This window comes from Egretta garzetta, unplaced genomic scaffold (assembly GCF_000687185.1).
Source record: "Egretta garzetta isolate BGI_Z169 unplaced genomic scaffold, ASM68718v1 scaffold322, whole genome shotgun sequence".
Lineage (NCBI taxonomy): Eukaryota > Metazoa > Chordata > Aves > Pelecaniformes > Ardeidae > Egretta > Egretta garzetta.
The window spans coordinates 4,474,490-4,489,821 of record NW_009259044.1 but is presented as its reverse complement, the minus strand read 5'-3'; positions in this window follow the sequence as shown (position 1 = coordinate 4,489,821).

The window sequence follows — 15,332 nt, the reverse complement described above, 5'->3', positions numbered from 1 at the left end:
AGGAATGTTACGGGAACGGGGGCTTATGCTCAGGGATACATGAAATGGAAATTTCTCTGTTTTCCTTTCACTAGGGATGCATCTACCAAGAGTCAGCAGCAGCTGAGAGCATGTCCTCTCCCCATCGTGGAGACCAGCCCCTGTCCCAACAGGCATCCCCAGATTTCCCTAGAAGGAACAGAGCTGTGATTGTATGCAAATAATTAGGAATTCAAGAAGGTACATATACAGCAAATATACACCGTCAACCAGGTAAAATTACACCTAGATTTCAGCATCTTTGCTGACTGGTTTCTCACTTTAAAAGTAGCAAACCTTTCTAATGGGCAAGCGCCCACCAAGCAAACCACAGGGCCACCTCTCTGGGAAGCCACGCAATTTAGAAAGCAAAGTCGTAAAAAGAAAACGATACCATGACTGGTAACAGGAATGGGCAGAGCAGGGTGGGGAAACGGTTGGACAGTTCATCATACGGCAGAGAAACCTGGGCAGGCAACAGTGGTGGCAGTGGCTGTCCCTGCTCTGCCCTGGCACAACCATCCACCCCCTCCTGTGACTCATTTTGGGCTAAATCTGCAGGGAAATTCAGACAAAGTGAACCTAAGTCTTCCACCATTCACCAGCATGTAACTCAATTGACTGCAGCAGGATTACTCTTGATTTAAACAGAATCAATATTTCCATAGAGAAACAGAAGGATGCATTCAGTTTTTGGTGCTGATTAGTATAAATCCATGGAGGCACTGAAGTCAACTGAGCCATTAGGAGTGACTAAAGAAATGACTTTCCTTTATCAAGGGAACACAGACATTTCTGTCTGGGTTATTTTTCTTTTCAGCTGTCACATATGAGAAACTACTGTACTCAGGGCCACTCTCGGAGTACAACGAGGCAGTCAGCACAAAACCCGTGTTCACCCACTCACAGGGACAACGTCACCCAGATTAAAGAACGGAGAGCGATGAGTCTGCTCCACTTTCTCATCAGCTTCAAGTACACTTACGAGCATCTTCAAATCAGCACCCACAAAGCAGCCTGCACGACTCGAGCCTTAAAGGACCCTCGGCAGCTTCAGTAGCCTCAAGATCTGGAGCGAAATGAGAGGCAAGCACAGTCCCCTGCACCCTGAGCGAGCCCACCTCTCCTGCAAGCTGCCACCTTCACCTTCACACGTCTCAGACGGATCAAATAATCACTTCTGCTTACAAAGACAGCACTTTCTTTTCATATTCAAGCTGCAGATCTGCATTACACTCTATAAAGGGCTTTAAACCTTTTGAAAAACCACGATCTTTCTCACATCCAGCCAACTACAAACAAATCCAAGCTCTCGCTTTTAGTAGCAGTTACCTACATTGCACAGAATTAAGCAGAGAGGTAGCGAATGTCTCAATTATCGACTCCTTCAAATCATCCTTTGCATATGCTGCTGCATCCCAGCACTGATGGACTGCAGCAGAGAGGATGAACGGGTATCCACAAGCATTAACTTGTTTGCACTTGTTTCTGTTGTTCGGGCAAGCACTACCAAGGGCCCGTAGATCACATTGAGAAGATGCTCCTGCTCATTTCCCTTCATACACTGAGCTTAACCATTTGTGTCTCTCCTGCACGTCTTGCTGCAATCCTTGTGTTTTCCTGAGAGATGATAAAAAACACACTTTCTTCCAGGAAAAAAAAAAATGCTTTGCAGTCATGTATTTTGTACTCCCTGGTTGTGAAAGATGCTTATTTTGTACAGATTAGGAATTTCTGTAGTGGTTGTATGGAAGTGCATGCCCAAGCTGGTCTACTGGGAGATAAAAACAGATATGCGAATATTTACTGAAGATTTATTAACAATATAACACAGAAACTCCAGCATTCAAGAAGTCTGAAAATCTGCTTCCATACAGCACAAAAAAATTCAGATTGCTGCCGTTTGCCAGCAACAAGAGAAATCTGTCTTCTTGTGTGGTTTAACCATCCTGGGTCAATTCTTTCTTACCCTCCCTTTTCAACAGCTTCTCATCAAAATGTGGAAAAGATACAGTGAACTGAAAATTTCATTAGCAAAATCTCCAAGCCCAACTTTTCCAGAAGGAAGTATCTTGCTTGGTTAAAAAAGCAAGGACTGACTGCTGAGAAGGCTGACAGCATTCACTAGCTCCACCCTCAGCATAACCATGCCGTGTCCCACTGAAAAAGCCTGGAAGAAGTCCTCCAGCTCCAATCCCTGCTTCTTCTGCTGCATGGAGTCTTCTGTTCCATGGAGGTTAACCCGGAAGGGAAATTGCTGGCTTCAAGAAAGGACAGACTCACCAGCCAGCACTTCATCCGCGTGAACATGGCTCAGAGAAGGACGCCAACCCCAAACAGGGCAAGAGGAGAAGCAAACAAGCCTCCAAAATACCGTCAGGCCATGCCTTGCTCAATCTGGGAGCTGATAAGATTGCTCAAACCGCAGCATCCCCTCCTCCTGCACATTGGGCGCATAAAACAAGACGACAGGTAGTGTTTTTTAAACCTCCCAGCATCACCAGAGTAGACTCGTCCCTGGCGAAGGAGGAGCCGTACCACACTCGTGTGCTGATCCTCTTCTCCTCTCGCGGGGGAGCAGATAGTATGGCCCCCAGCCAGCGAGCGGCGGAAAGAGGGAGAGGAAAGCCTGCACCGACACAGCACAGCTCCCGGCTTCCTGCAGATACGGGCGAGATACTTTTAAGAAGAGGGAAGATAAGTGAGAAGGGGAGAACAAAAAAAAAACCCAAGTAAAAGCTCTGCCTGCCTTCAAAAGCTGCAGAAACCGTGCTTGGTGACAAGGGTTTGAAATTCGGTGGTGCCGATGCTCCCGTCAGGCATGTTTTCCGGTACAGAGATAACAGGTTTTAAATGGAGGGGAGAGGAAGAGGAGGGGAAGAGACCAGAAGATGAACAAAAAAGCCTCAGTGGGTTAAGCAGAACCTGGTGCGAGGAAGATTTATCCCACAGTTTTACAAACTGGCAAGGAAGGCAGTGTGGGAACTCAAGGTGTTATTTCCTGGGGATATCCCCTCCAGATTTCTGAGCCGGACTTTGGCTGAAACAAAACAAAAAACTCAGTGGCGTTGCCAGCTCTTATGATCTTACTGCAAGCCTGACAACAGCTGTGGGTTTATTCTGAAAGTATCAGCTCCTAGATTCATGTGATAAAGAAAACACCACCACCACCAAAAAAAACCCCACTTTCTTTTTTCTTCTTAAATTAAATAAAACCCCTAGCATTATGGTTGCAGCAAAAAGCTAGGAAATGCTAGAATTTAGATGCTCGTATCTGTAAGACAAAAACTAAACTGAATTTCAATCTTACATCCTTATTCAAATTCTGGATTACTACTGTTGTTGTAACATCACACTGAAAATACGAGATCAGACAGACTGTGGTAAACACGGAACGGTGCCTACTGGGACAGGATGCTGGACTTGGTGGCGACGCACAACACATCCGTAGCACAGGCAATTTAAACCAAGCCAACAATCCCTCCTGGGCAAACCCAGCACCCCAACTTAATGCCATCACCGCCATCTGAAACCAAGACATCTCAGAAGTTTGACAAAATAGAACTTCAACACTATTTGCAGAAGTGTTGGGGTAAGAGACGTTTTGTATACCACACCGTCAGAGTGGTTCCAAAGAACGTTTATCAATATGGTGATAGGCTCTTTATATATATAAATATATATATAAAAATGATCAACTTTGCACCCACAGTCTTTAGTGGCATACAAAACCCCAGTGCATGCGGACACATTCTTGCTCCTCCTTGTTTCTGTAACCATCAACATGCATTGTATAGGAGACTCAGAAAACACGTGCAACTAGTATGTGCTGGGATGGGTTAAACTAAATCAACCATTCATAGATTTGAAAGTTATTTAACAAACACAGCACTCATACTTCAGGTGTTTCCAAGAGCTCCAAAAGCCCCAGGAAAGTAGAAAAAAAAAAAATATTTCCTATATAAGAAAATCTTACAGATCACTCGCTAATTTGAATACTTTTGATATCGAAGGAAAGAGTTAAAGCTCCCCCGAAGCAGAAATGATGACTGATCCCTTACAGTGCTTCATGCAAATATGAACTGCAGTAGGTTTGGACACTGAACTGAATTCAGGATTGCATAATCTACCCTTCAATATCAGATTAAATATTTAACAACTGGATTCAAAATATTCAATGCTAACTTCTTAGTCCATTGATCAACGCACTACACAGTAGGAAATCATAGAAGAGACAAAAGCTGGCTTGGTCCTTCAACAGCTGTTTGCAGACGTACATATCCTGAGAGAGAACATCCAGTAGTTCCTACCACAAAGGACCTGTACTCCTAAACCCAAGAATTTCTCAGGCCCCAAAATTAATTATACATTAAAAAAAAAAGGCTACAAATTCTGGTAAATATATTTGCCAAAGAGTACAATGTGCATTTCATAAGAATAACTGTCTGTTATTAAAAGCACTTTTCCATTTGTTTTATTTTCATAGTCTTATCTAAAAAGGAAAGATGCCCTGCTTGGGATGTGGAGCCATAGGTTCAACACAGAACTCAACGTCAACTTGAAGTCTCATCAGTAAACAAGAGAAATTGAAGGTGAATATGAAATGCACTCAAGAGAGAAAACAGATGCCATCTGTTTCATTTTAAATACAAAAGCAGAGTCATGGAGACTACTTCATCAAGCAATGTTTTCTTCACAGCTAAAAACAGTATCTCAGATCAGGACAAGTGATATGGAAGGAAGACTTGTCTCTGCAGAACATCTCCGCCTGCTGCAAGTGAGCCTGACCACAGACTCTGTAACAACCCAAAGATGAAGCCATCACTTTGGCTGCCTCTGCCACAGCAGTTTACAAAGTCGTCTTCTACAAGAATCTGTTCAAACTTCAATCCCTACCACAAACATCACTACTATTAGCAGATCTGCGCCACAGGCTAAATACAAGTATCCTACCTGCACATCCAGCTAACCCATTCTGGGAAATTACTTATCCACGGTTTCTAAATTTATTCTGAAATGGAGCTGGTCTATCACAACTCCTCACCAGCCAAAGATGTTCAGGGTTTATGGCCCCTATGATTTTTGGGCTCACCTCTGGATCAGGACTGCTATGGGGGGGTAATAATTTTCTCCTCATATCTTAACCAAATCTTCTTAAATCTCTTCTTTCTCCTCCTCACAGACCTGTTTACACAAAAACCATCTCCCAGGACCTCCAACTTCCGAGTAGAACGTCAGAGACAGTAAAGAGCTGTTTCTACCATACAGACAAAGCCACTTCTCTCTCCTCTGTATTCAGAGGTGGATACATACAAAACAGAGGAGAGAAGGGAGCCAACAAATGACATGACAAGTCTTCACAGGATGTAGGAACACACCAGGAAACCAGCAAAAGCTGGAACATGCAGTGGCGAGTAGGTGGACAAAGAGAAACACAAACTCTTCCTGCTCCATCACGTTCACACCTGGTTCCCCTGTCTCCCCACTCCCAGTCTGTTCCTCTGCTGTGGCCAGAAGAAACCTACAGCTACTCAGCATCTTTCTAATCAGGATGATCAATCAATTAAACAATTTCAGACAATAAAGTTCAGCAATACACAGCCACAAAACCAGACCCTGCTGGATCACTGTTCCTCCCACACTTTTGTAGCTAAACAGCAACCTCTTAACACATGCATCTCTGATCAGGTCCTCTCTCATTACCCTTCTAGCGCCTGAGAATCCCCCTTTAAATGTTAATCTTGTGCCAGCGCTTACAGAGACCTGTTCTCCTCTCCAAGCCATACCCTAAACCTACTGCCCAGCACTCTGAATAGCAATCAAAAGAGTTTGTTATTTGGTTTGGGGTAGAAGAACAGAGAGGAAAACATCAGTACCACTTCAACAAACTCTTCAGCTGTTGATTCTGCTTAGCCAGATATAAAATTAAAAATACACGTAGCATCGCCTGCCCAGCATGGTGGCAACCTTCTGGCCACCGGCGCGTCCCCAGCTGTCCCCCGCTCGTGCTCCCCGTACAACAACCAGGAGAACCGCTGTGACCAAGGGGAGCCTCGGAGCCCAGCGCGCTTAGCTCCCAGCTTGAGATAAAGGCAAGGGTGTACACAGGAAAGGGGGGGCCGGCCTATATATTCTCAGGGGTGTAAGCACCCTGTTTACCTACAGCTGTCAAGATCTGGCACTGAAGTCGTAGCAGCCAGCAATATTTCCAGCCCCAGGACACGAGTGATTTTGGACAGCATCTGCACCACAGACGGCTCTTCAGCTATGCAAAGACTGAGTTTAATGGAATGACCTAATATCAAAATTCAATGCTAAATGTCCATCTTTAACTACTGTCCCAGTCTGGCAGGGCACTGTAAGAAATGCTTAGTTTTAAGACTACACTGAAACTCTCTGCTGAACACAGTCTGGACATTTCTGAAATTAAACACATGCCTAAAGGACTTGCTAAGTTGGGGTGCAAAGAAATGAGGTACCAGGGAAATCCTCTTGCAGCTCTGGCTCAGAAAAGCAGAAAAGTGCATTCAATTATAAATGTAAACTTACTGCAAAAGCTCCCTCGTTTGAGAGGCAACACGGAGATTACAGCACAGACTTCAGCAATTACTTATGTAAAATCAGAAGAATAGCAAGCAATAATCATGGATTACAAAACATCCATAAAACCCTCCTGCTACCAGTGAGTTATTCCTCATGCATGTTAATTAAATCAGTTTAATTTTGGAAATACAGCCTTGTACTGACATAGTTTCACACACTGAGCCACCTGGCTGCTACCAGGAGATTTTAAGGAAAAGCAATCCCAGAGCTGTGCAGAAGTACTTCAGAGCAATAAGCAAGGAGAGAAACAAGCAAAAGCAAAATTAATATTAGAGTAAAAAACTCAGAGACTGTTACAACTCTGAAACTTCTGCTTTGCAGGGATTAGAAAAATGCAAGAGTCTTTTTTGTGGGCTTTGCTTTACTCTCACTCCCCCTGTTTTCAGGGGGCATAAATCACTCAGCTGTGAAGGAACTACAAGCATTTGGCTTTACAGAAAAAAAAAAAACCCACAATACTTTTGGGTTACTAGACAGAACTCTGCTCTGCAGAAATGAAATCAGAAACAACATCAGTGTTTGTATGTTTTACGAAACGGCACTTCCAACTTCACTGAAATTCTGCACGGATGCTATTTCTTGGAGCCATTTTCCTCGCCTGCCTTCGAGAGCACTGAAGAACATGGAGCTGGCAGGCGGATTATATTACTACCCCGAACTACATCTGAGAACATCAACCACTGCAAACTGCAGCTGTCCTATTGCACAGGCCAAGTTACTCACAGGGAGCGGACTACCCCCCCGTTTCATCAGCTGAGCTGCCTCTGCAGAGCCAGCCCTTCTCTAATGAGCAGAGCGGCCGAGCTCTGCCAACGCCCCGCAGCCAGCCTTGCCCCATTTAAACCCAGGGAAGCAACAGGCTTCGAGGAACGACCCTCTGCTTTGGAATTTGCTCCTGCCAGACTCAGAAACTGGTGAAACTCAGAGAGGGCTATGCAACCTGCTTAGTTTCCATGCAAGTAAAGAGAATTTATTTAAATTGTATTTAAAATTTGTATTTTATTTTTTTTTTTTTTAAAAAACAACTATTAACTGAGCTGCTAGCAAGCAAACAAGAATGTTCCTCGAGAAAATCCTTTTTTCTTTTTTCCTAAAAAACTCCTGCCCTTATGCACTGTCCTATTCCATTTGCACCGCAGAACAGTGTTTACGGTGCAGTTTTAATCTCAAAGATAAGACAAGTACCCTCAGGAATGATACACAGCTGATGAATAAATGCTGCTATCGGCATCCTGCTCTCCATCTCTGGCGACCGATGGGTGCTCTGTCGCAGCCCCTCCGTTCCGTCTCGAAAGCAGCAGCGCATGCACCTTTCCTGCCAGAGGGTGCAAGAGCCAGCGCACAAGCTCAAGCCTACAGAAAAGAATACTTTTTAGGTTGCAAAGTTTAAATTGGAAGTGTCTTACTTTTTTTTTTTTTTACATGAAGAACTGCAACAGCTGAAAAGGGAAAGCTCATCGGATGAACAGAAATTCACAATGTCACCAATGTAATTAGTTTTTGAGAAAAATATTTACACTGCAGCCGAATCAAGCTGCTTTGCAGCTGAACCCTGGCAAAACTGCAACAACCGAGAAGGTTTTGTGTCTGCTTTTTAATAATTGTATCCTAATTACAGCAAAATTTCACCCCTTCCCAATGCTGGCTGGGAGAATCATTGTAAAATGCAGGGTTCCTGCAAATTAGTAAGCAAGTGAACAATAAAATCCCCCCAAGGATAGTGCATTACAAAACACACTGCATTCATTTATTTGGCGAAGCGCACTTTAATTACTTGTAAAAATAATGACTCCTTTGTACGGGCTCTCGCTAACATGCGTTGCAGCTCTGTATTTGCTGAGTGGTACGAGTTGCGTGCCAAATTTGCGTGCATGGATTATACAGCGTGCGCGTACGCAGAGCGCAGAAAAGAGGTTGCACAGTATCCATTGTGTTCTGACAGCACACAAACGATACATACTCTCTTCATGGAATTTGGCTGCTTTTCTATATTTTGAAACTCAATATTTCTCCTCTCGATAGGGATTTTCAAGCCTCAATCCCATCCCATTGCAGAAAGCGCTAAGCAAAACAAAAATCTCTGCAGGGAAATGAGGATGTGTCAGTTTTGCAGCCGCCACCCTCCCGTGGGGAAGGGCCATGGCGGTCCCAGTGTCACACGGTGCTCCCATCGCTACGGCAAGCCCCAAGCTTGTAGCATGGTGCTTCACCACCCTCCTACCCATTGAAAAAGGGCTCCACGACTTCCAGCGTCCCCAGATTTCTGTTTGCAGGGCTTCGTGGAGATCAACATCATGTCAGATGTTTATACCTTATATTTCCACCCAGCAGTTCAAGAGGGAAACTCACCATAATGAACAGTTTAAGGATATACGAAGAAGAACAGGATCAGGGATCTTGATGGTAATGTTACTCAAGTTGCTAGTGTCTTATTTTCAAGGATGAACTGTAAAGGCCATGAGAGAAATTCCCCTGGATTACACCAGCAGGATCCGTTAAAGGGAACAGCACAGGGCAATGCCATGTAATCCAAGCACTCTTTTTTTTCTATCCACTGAGTGAGAGCTGCCATTCCAGCACTGGAACCTGTTGTGAAATACTCCACCGAATACATGTATAGCTGTTGTAATAGTTTTGTTTACTTCCCATTTCTTTTTAAATTACCAGCATATTCAGATTGCAGTATTTCCTGTGAGCTCTGTATCAAAGTTTTGGCCACCTGAAGCTTCTTGACAGTATGTGAAGTCTGTTAACATGGCCAGTCTCACCTTGGAGAACTTTGCTGATGGGACGAATCTGCACATTCCAATTTTACAAGATAGTCTGCAAGAGTTGTACCTTTTCATAGTATGACTGTTGAACTCGGTGGAGAAAAAAGTATCCTTGTCGTCATCCCTGTATTAATTCCAGCCAAAGGTGGCAGAAGAAAAGGTTGGAGTATAGCTCCTGTCCCACTCTGTACCTTCTCCTTCACCCTCACTTTACATGTGGTTGGCTGAATTGTTGAAGATGAAACTTAAATGCAATCACTCCGGCAACACAGATCATATTTTTGCCCTCTAACACCCTGCTCAACAAATACAGAAAGCAGAATAATTTACAATTCATAACAGAGAAATGTTGCGTGATAACGTGGACGACACAGCAGGCTCCTAAACTTGACATTGGGTCACTCAACATAAACCCCAAGTATCTGAAAATTCAATTCAGAAAAACAAAGCCAATAACAAAGCTTAAGAGAACCAGGCATCAGAACACCACACATGCAGACCGAATCTTCTCTCCTTTCCACATAGCCCCCTTGGGACTTATTTAAGCTCTTTGTCTTTATTAGCCTCAGCTTTTAAAGCTAGATCTCCAAACATTTGCTATTCAAAAATAACTTGTCATCTTCTGAAGGATTCCTTGTAAAACACTGCAGTAAATACTCATGCGACTAGTTACTTGCTAGGAGCAAGATCTGGCTGCTTCTCACGGCCACGCAAAAGAGAAGAGTTTCTGCTGTTAAATACTTACATTAGTTCTTACCTGCATTTTTAACCTATACTGGTAAGATACTTTCTACAAGATGCTGCCTTATTTCAATACAATTATCATTATTTTGTTTAACCAAAACACTCCAAATCTACAAAGTAAGAATGCACCAGTCAACCCCCACCTCTTTCATTTGTGTTTGCATGAGGTTTGTCTTAATTAGTCGATATTACAGTGACTCACTTTGGGCTTTAAGAGACAGCTGGAAGCAGAACACTGTGCAACAGAAAAGGAGAACGTAACAATGTTATTGCATTTCCCTTAAACACTAAGGACCTGCCCCCGTTGTTGCTAGCAAGAAAGGTGAAAGCAAAATTATACAGAAATTGCCTTTAAGAGTAGAGTATGGCTCGTAGACACCATTCAGCGATAATGCACAGTAAATGCAAGCACAATACAGAACGGAAAACCAGCAGAGGAACCATCAAATCATCCTTACTCGGTCAAAAGCTGGTGCAGCTTCTGGTAGCCCCTCTCCAAGGCCAAGCTCACAGGCGTTGCCCCTTCGTTGTTGTGGATGCTGAGAGCTCCTCTTCCACCCGGCTGCTGGAGCAGAAACCATGTCAGCCGCAGCAGACCCAGCCTCACCGCAAAATGCATTAGAGTTTCCCGAGGGATGTTGTCTGGGAAGAAAGAAAAAAAAAATAAAAAGAAATGGGAATTTGTAGGCTGCGGGTGAAGTGACTGCCATATCCCCACCTCCCAGCCATACCACACACAATGGCTGGCATGGAGCTGACAGCCCAAAAGCCAAGGAACCTGTAGCACCTGGAAAAACACACTGGCTGCCAATATCCAGGAGAGACCAGTGCTTTAAAGTGAGGGACACGCTACGGTGGGACTGGAGATGCTCAGGACCTCTCACAGGGTGAGACTGACCACAGAATTCAATGTTAAAAAAACCCACCATTTCATAAACAGCCATGGCAACCACCAAGTTGCAGCGCTTCCAAACAGAAGCTGGCATGGTCAGGTGGGTTTTTCTAGATGTCCAAGCCTTTTCCTCACACACCTAGGACCAGGTTTTAAGGAACAGACAAGGTCTGTTATTTAACAGGACGCTGATTTGTCCCAAGGCATGAAAAAAAAATCAATTACATTTGAAGCACAACTCTAAAGCAGTTATAAAAGAGAACGGTTTAACCTCTCGTGTGAGGGTTTTGCTTTCTTGGTTTGATTATGCCTCAGACCAGCTTTTCTCGGCTTTATACAGTAGCTCTATCATTCTGAGTAGCAGCATTTACAAACTAGCCATCTCTGCTGCTGCTTTTTATGTTTAATAACCGTGACCTTCTAATTTGGTAAAAGCCACTCTTGAGCCTAAGCTTTCATCTCAGAAAAATATCCCCCTACTCTAAAAGCTGCAGCCCTAGAATGACGCTCTGAAAAGCTTCAACCAGAAACGAGCTCCAGATGCACTGCTGAAATACAGTATTTGCAGATCAAAGCCTGTTATTTCTGTATGAAGGGCAAAAAAGCATTTGGGTAGAAAAAACCTGTGAGAAATAAAAATTTGTTCTTTTAATTAACAAAAGATTTCAGTATTGACTGGCAGCAACAACAACAAAAAAGCACCAACTGGGTCTCAGTAAGCCATGCCAATGAGCACACTTGGTGTAATACCTTTAATACCACAGCAATGACTTATTGGGTTATTAATTTGGTTGCCAGCCAAACCTATACAGCAGGTTTAAAAATGCAAGTACATACTGGCTTTAGGATTTAATTAAGTATTTTTTCCTCAAGAAGCATGCCCCAAGAGAAATCACCTCTTCGAAGTGCTGTTGTTTTTCTTGCTTAGTTGCTTTCTTAAGGGACATCGTTAAGACCTTCAGTGAAAAACAAATCAAAAATGGGGAGCTCTCCCCTGCCTGACACACAATTTTTCCTGACATTTTGGATCAATTCCTGAAGAACTAATCTGTATTCAAGAACCAAAAGTTTTCTGGCACAGTCTCTCTTCCGAATGACTCCAAACTAGGTCTCTGGGCTACAAACCAATCCTTCCCCCCTAACCTCCTCTTGTTTACCGTAAAGCAAAACCATGCTGTCCTGAATACATGAGCATGTCTGAATGAAGGTTCCAGCTGAACAGAGAAAAAGGGAAGAGCTGAGCTCACTCAGAGACAAATTCTCACAGCCTGTGGGAGAGTAATGACAAGGATTTTGGTAGTAAGTGCTATGGAGTGTATTGCTTTAGAAATAAACAATGCAACAAGGTAGTTAATCCATAGTTATCACAGTCTTGGACTTCAACGAAAAATAACACATCATATAGACGGACATAAAGGAAAGGCTACTGATGAGGCTGCAAAAAGGAGGATGTGTTGATACATGTGGGACTTACCGGGAGTGAAAGCAGATGCCCAAGGTTTCACTCAATGAACATGCACTTGCACAAGACTCCTACATTACCTGCACTAACACACCGTCGGAGTCACCCAGCATAACTAAAGCAGCACAGCTCTTCCTACTGAGGTGTAGGAAGCACAAAAGCACTTCTTTTAGAGCAAACGACTGCCACCCGAATAAACAATGTGTTGCACTGGTCTGACCACGTCTGTTCTAGCACAGGATCTCCTGTTCTAGCTGCTTTGTTAAAAGAAAAGTCATCTTCCTAACTAAAAAGGACAGCCTTGCACCAAAACTGAGCAGTGTAGACCTGCAAAGCACAAACACAGGTCCCTGGGCCAAAATGCTTCCTGCTCCTTCAGCTGGGAGGAGTGTTGCAGTTAGGTAGAAACATCTACTCACCAACTCATGGTTCACCAATAAACACATATACCAACTGCAAGTTTTGCAAGATGCAGGCGAGTACTCTCCCTGTCCCTGATCCAGCTGGGTGCCCCTCTCTGTCTCATATTTCCACAGATGAAATGCCCCCTCCCCATTGTCCCAAATGCCCATCTGAAGTAATCTGCTCATACGACTGCAAATTCTGAACATCCCACCTTTTTCCCATTCTTTTAAAACAATTTTCTTTATCATCAAATTAGTGGACACAGTAGTCCCAGCGTTTAGATGGAGGTGGCTACAAATGCAACTGAACTGAATGTGGCCCTGCCCCAACGCCTCTGAGCAACGACGACGTGCACAGATCGTCTGTACAAGCAGACATGGCGTGTTGCCATCCAGAGCATATTAAACATACAAACTCACTATCCAGGCCTATTTGGAAAGATCTGCCTAAAATATAACCTGGCATGAGGCCATCCTAACAGATGGGCACAGATGATGGCAGCAAGAGACAAAGTACCGCACATACAACAACTGCAGGGGCCCCAGGCAACGGCTTTAGAAGGTTTCAGAGTGTGCAAAACTTGCACGGCTACAGTTAAAAGCCATGTGCCATCTGTGGGCTGGATTAACTACTAATGTATAATGAAAAATACATCTGTTGGTGTTCAGTGTTGCTCAGAACAAGACGTGAGCTGGTCTGCATCAAGTACAGGAGTGTTGCTGGATGGAGAGGGGAGCAAGATGGGCAGATCCCTCCAGCCTTCCTGCCTTTGAAGGGACAAAGCTTGTAGCACAAAATGTTGGAATTTCAGTCAATGATTTCAAAGTCTTGTCATGGTGCAAAATGCCTGTCCCAGGCATGGAAGAATAACAAAAGCTTTAATGTGCAATAGCCAGAGCTCCTTCTCCTACCACATATGAGCTCTCCTACCACATGAGCTCCTCATCTTAAAATGGCTGTCCTTTGAATGTCAAGAAAAAGCTTCTTGTAATTAGGAAATTGTGGAAATACAAGACACACGATACTGGAAAGGCCAAGGTTGTTTTGTTCCTTTCTCATTTCCTAGTAATAGGCAAGAATTGAAACATATGATTATTGTCCCATAATGGCAGGGCACTCTAGTCCAGCTGGCAAAACATAACATTTTAGATATATGATTATTATGTATTTCTTTGCAGCTGTGACACATGAACAGACAGTTTATCTGTGTAACTAAGGACAAAATTTCCATAGAAGACTGTCAAATATACTTTGCTAATGTTAAAGGATTAAGTTTTAAGGAGCTACTAGCACAAAGCAAATAAGCATTGAAGAAAAAAAAAAAGTTTGGGTATGACATGTCCAAGAAGACACAAATTGTTCTCTAAGTAAAAACTTCTATCTTAATTCTCGTTAAATAACAGAAAAAACATGCTGTTCCTTTTTTAAAATCGCTCTTTATATAAAGTGACCTAGACCTAACTGCTCAGTTTATCCTCACCAAGGAACAGCCAGCCACGGACAGGCTAGCACCTCTTGCTAGTCTTCCTGCAATGGTGACCCTTCACTGGGTTCTCACCGAAAAATCACATACATTCAGCAATTTTGAAATCTACCATCAAATCTGGCCTCAAAATCTTGTTTTCTGCTAGAAATGTTCTCACTGCTCGGCTCAATCCTTGAAAAATATGGGGAGCAAAAACCAGCAACAAGCTCTCACTTAACACTGAGGTCCTAGAGGAAGGTTCCAGCAGACAACAGTACTGAAGACAGGTCAAGGCAAAGACGCTCTGTTTGGAGTTACGAGTTCAGTTAATAAAAAGATGTGTGGGTAATTCTTTTTTAATCTTATAAACAAGAAATTTTTTCAAAGCACACCAAAAGATCTTCATGTCCCCACTCCCGTAATATCAAAGGGAACACAAACTTTCTCATGCCAATGATTTCTCAGCCACAGATGGAGCAGTACATCTGAGTACTGAGCAGCACATTTCAGACACTGTCGGCACAGGAATTATCTTCTGCTTCCGATTTTCCACTGCAGAGGGCATTAAATTTAGGTATGGAAAAGACTTTTTACATCTTATCAAGGACTATAGCTGAACAGAGCACTTTGGCACTGTTGGCGTAGAAAAGATCGTGTCCATTTATACCACACAGTCCCTTATCAGAGGGCAGAGAAGGCGGTGAGCAGCAGATTGGAAAGGATATGAAACCCAACAAAAAGGATACCTGTAACTATTACACTGAAAGGGTTCAACGAGAAACTATAACAAGAGTGCAGCAGATGAACAGATTAAATCTTTGTGTCTGAAAAACATCATCAGCTCCATATCTTTAACATCCTCCCACAGAAAAAACGTTAGCTCCTCATAATCAAGTTTCCTTATAACTATTTCTGAAAGCTTTTTAAAGGTTTTTTAGGCTTTTTGCCTTCTTCTTTAAAATAAGGCACTTT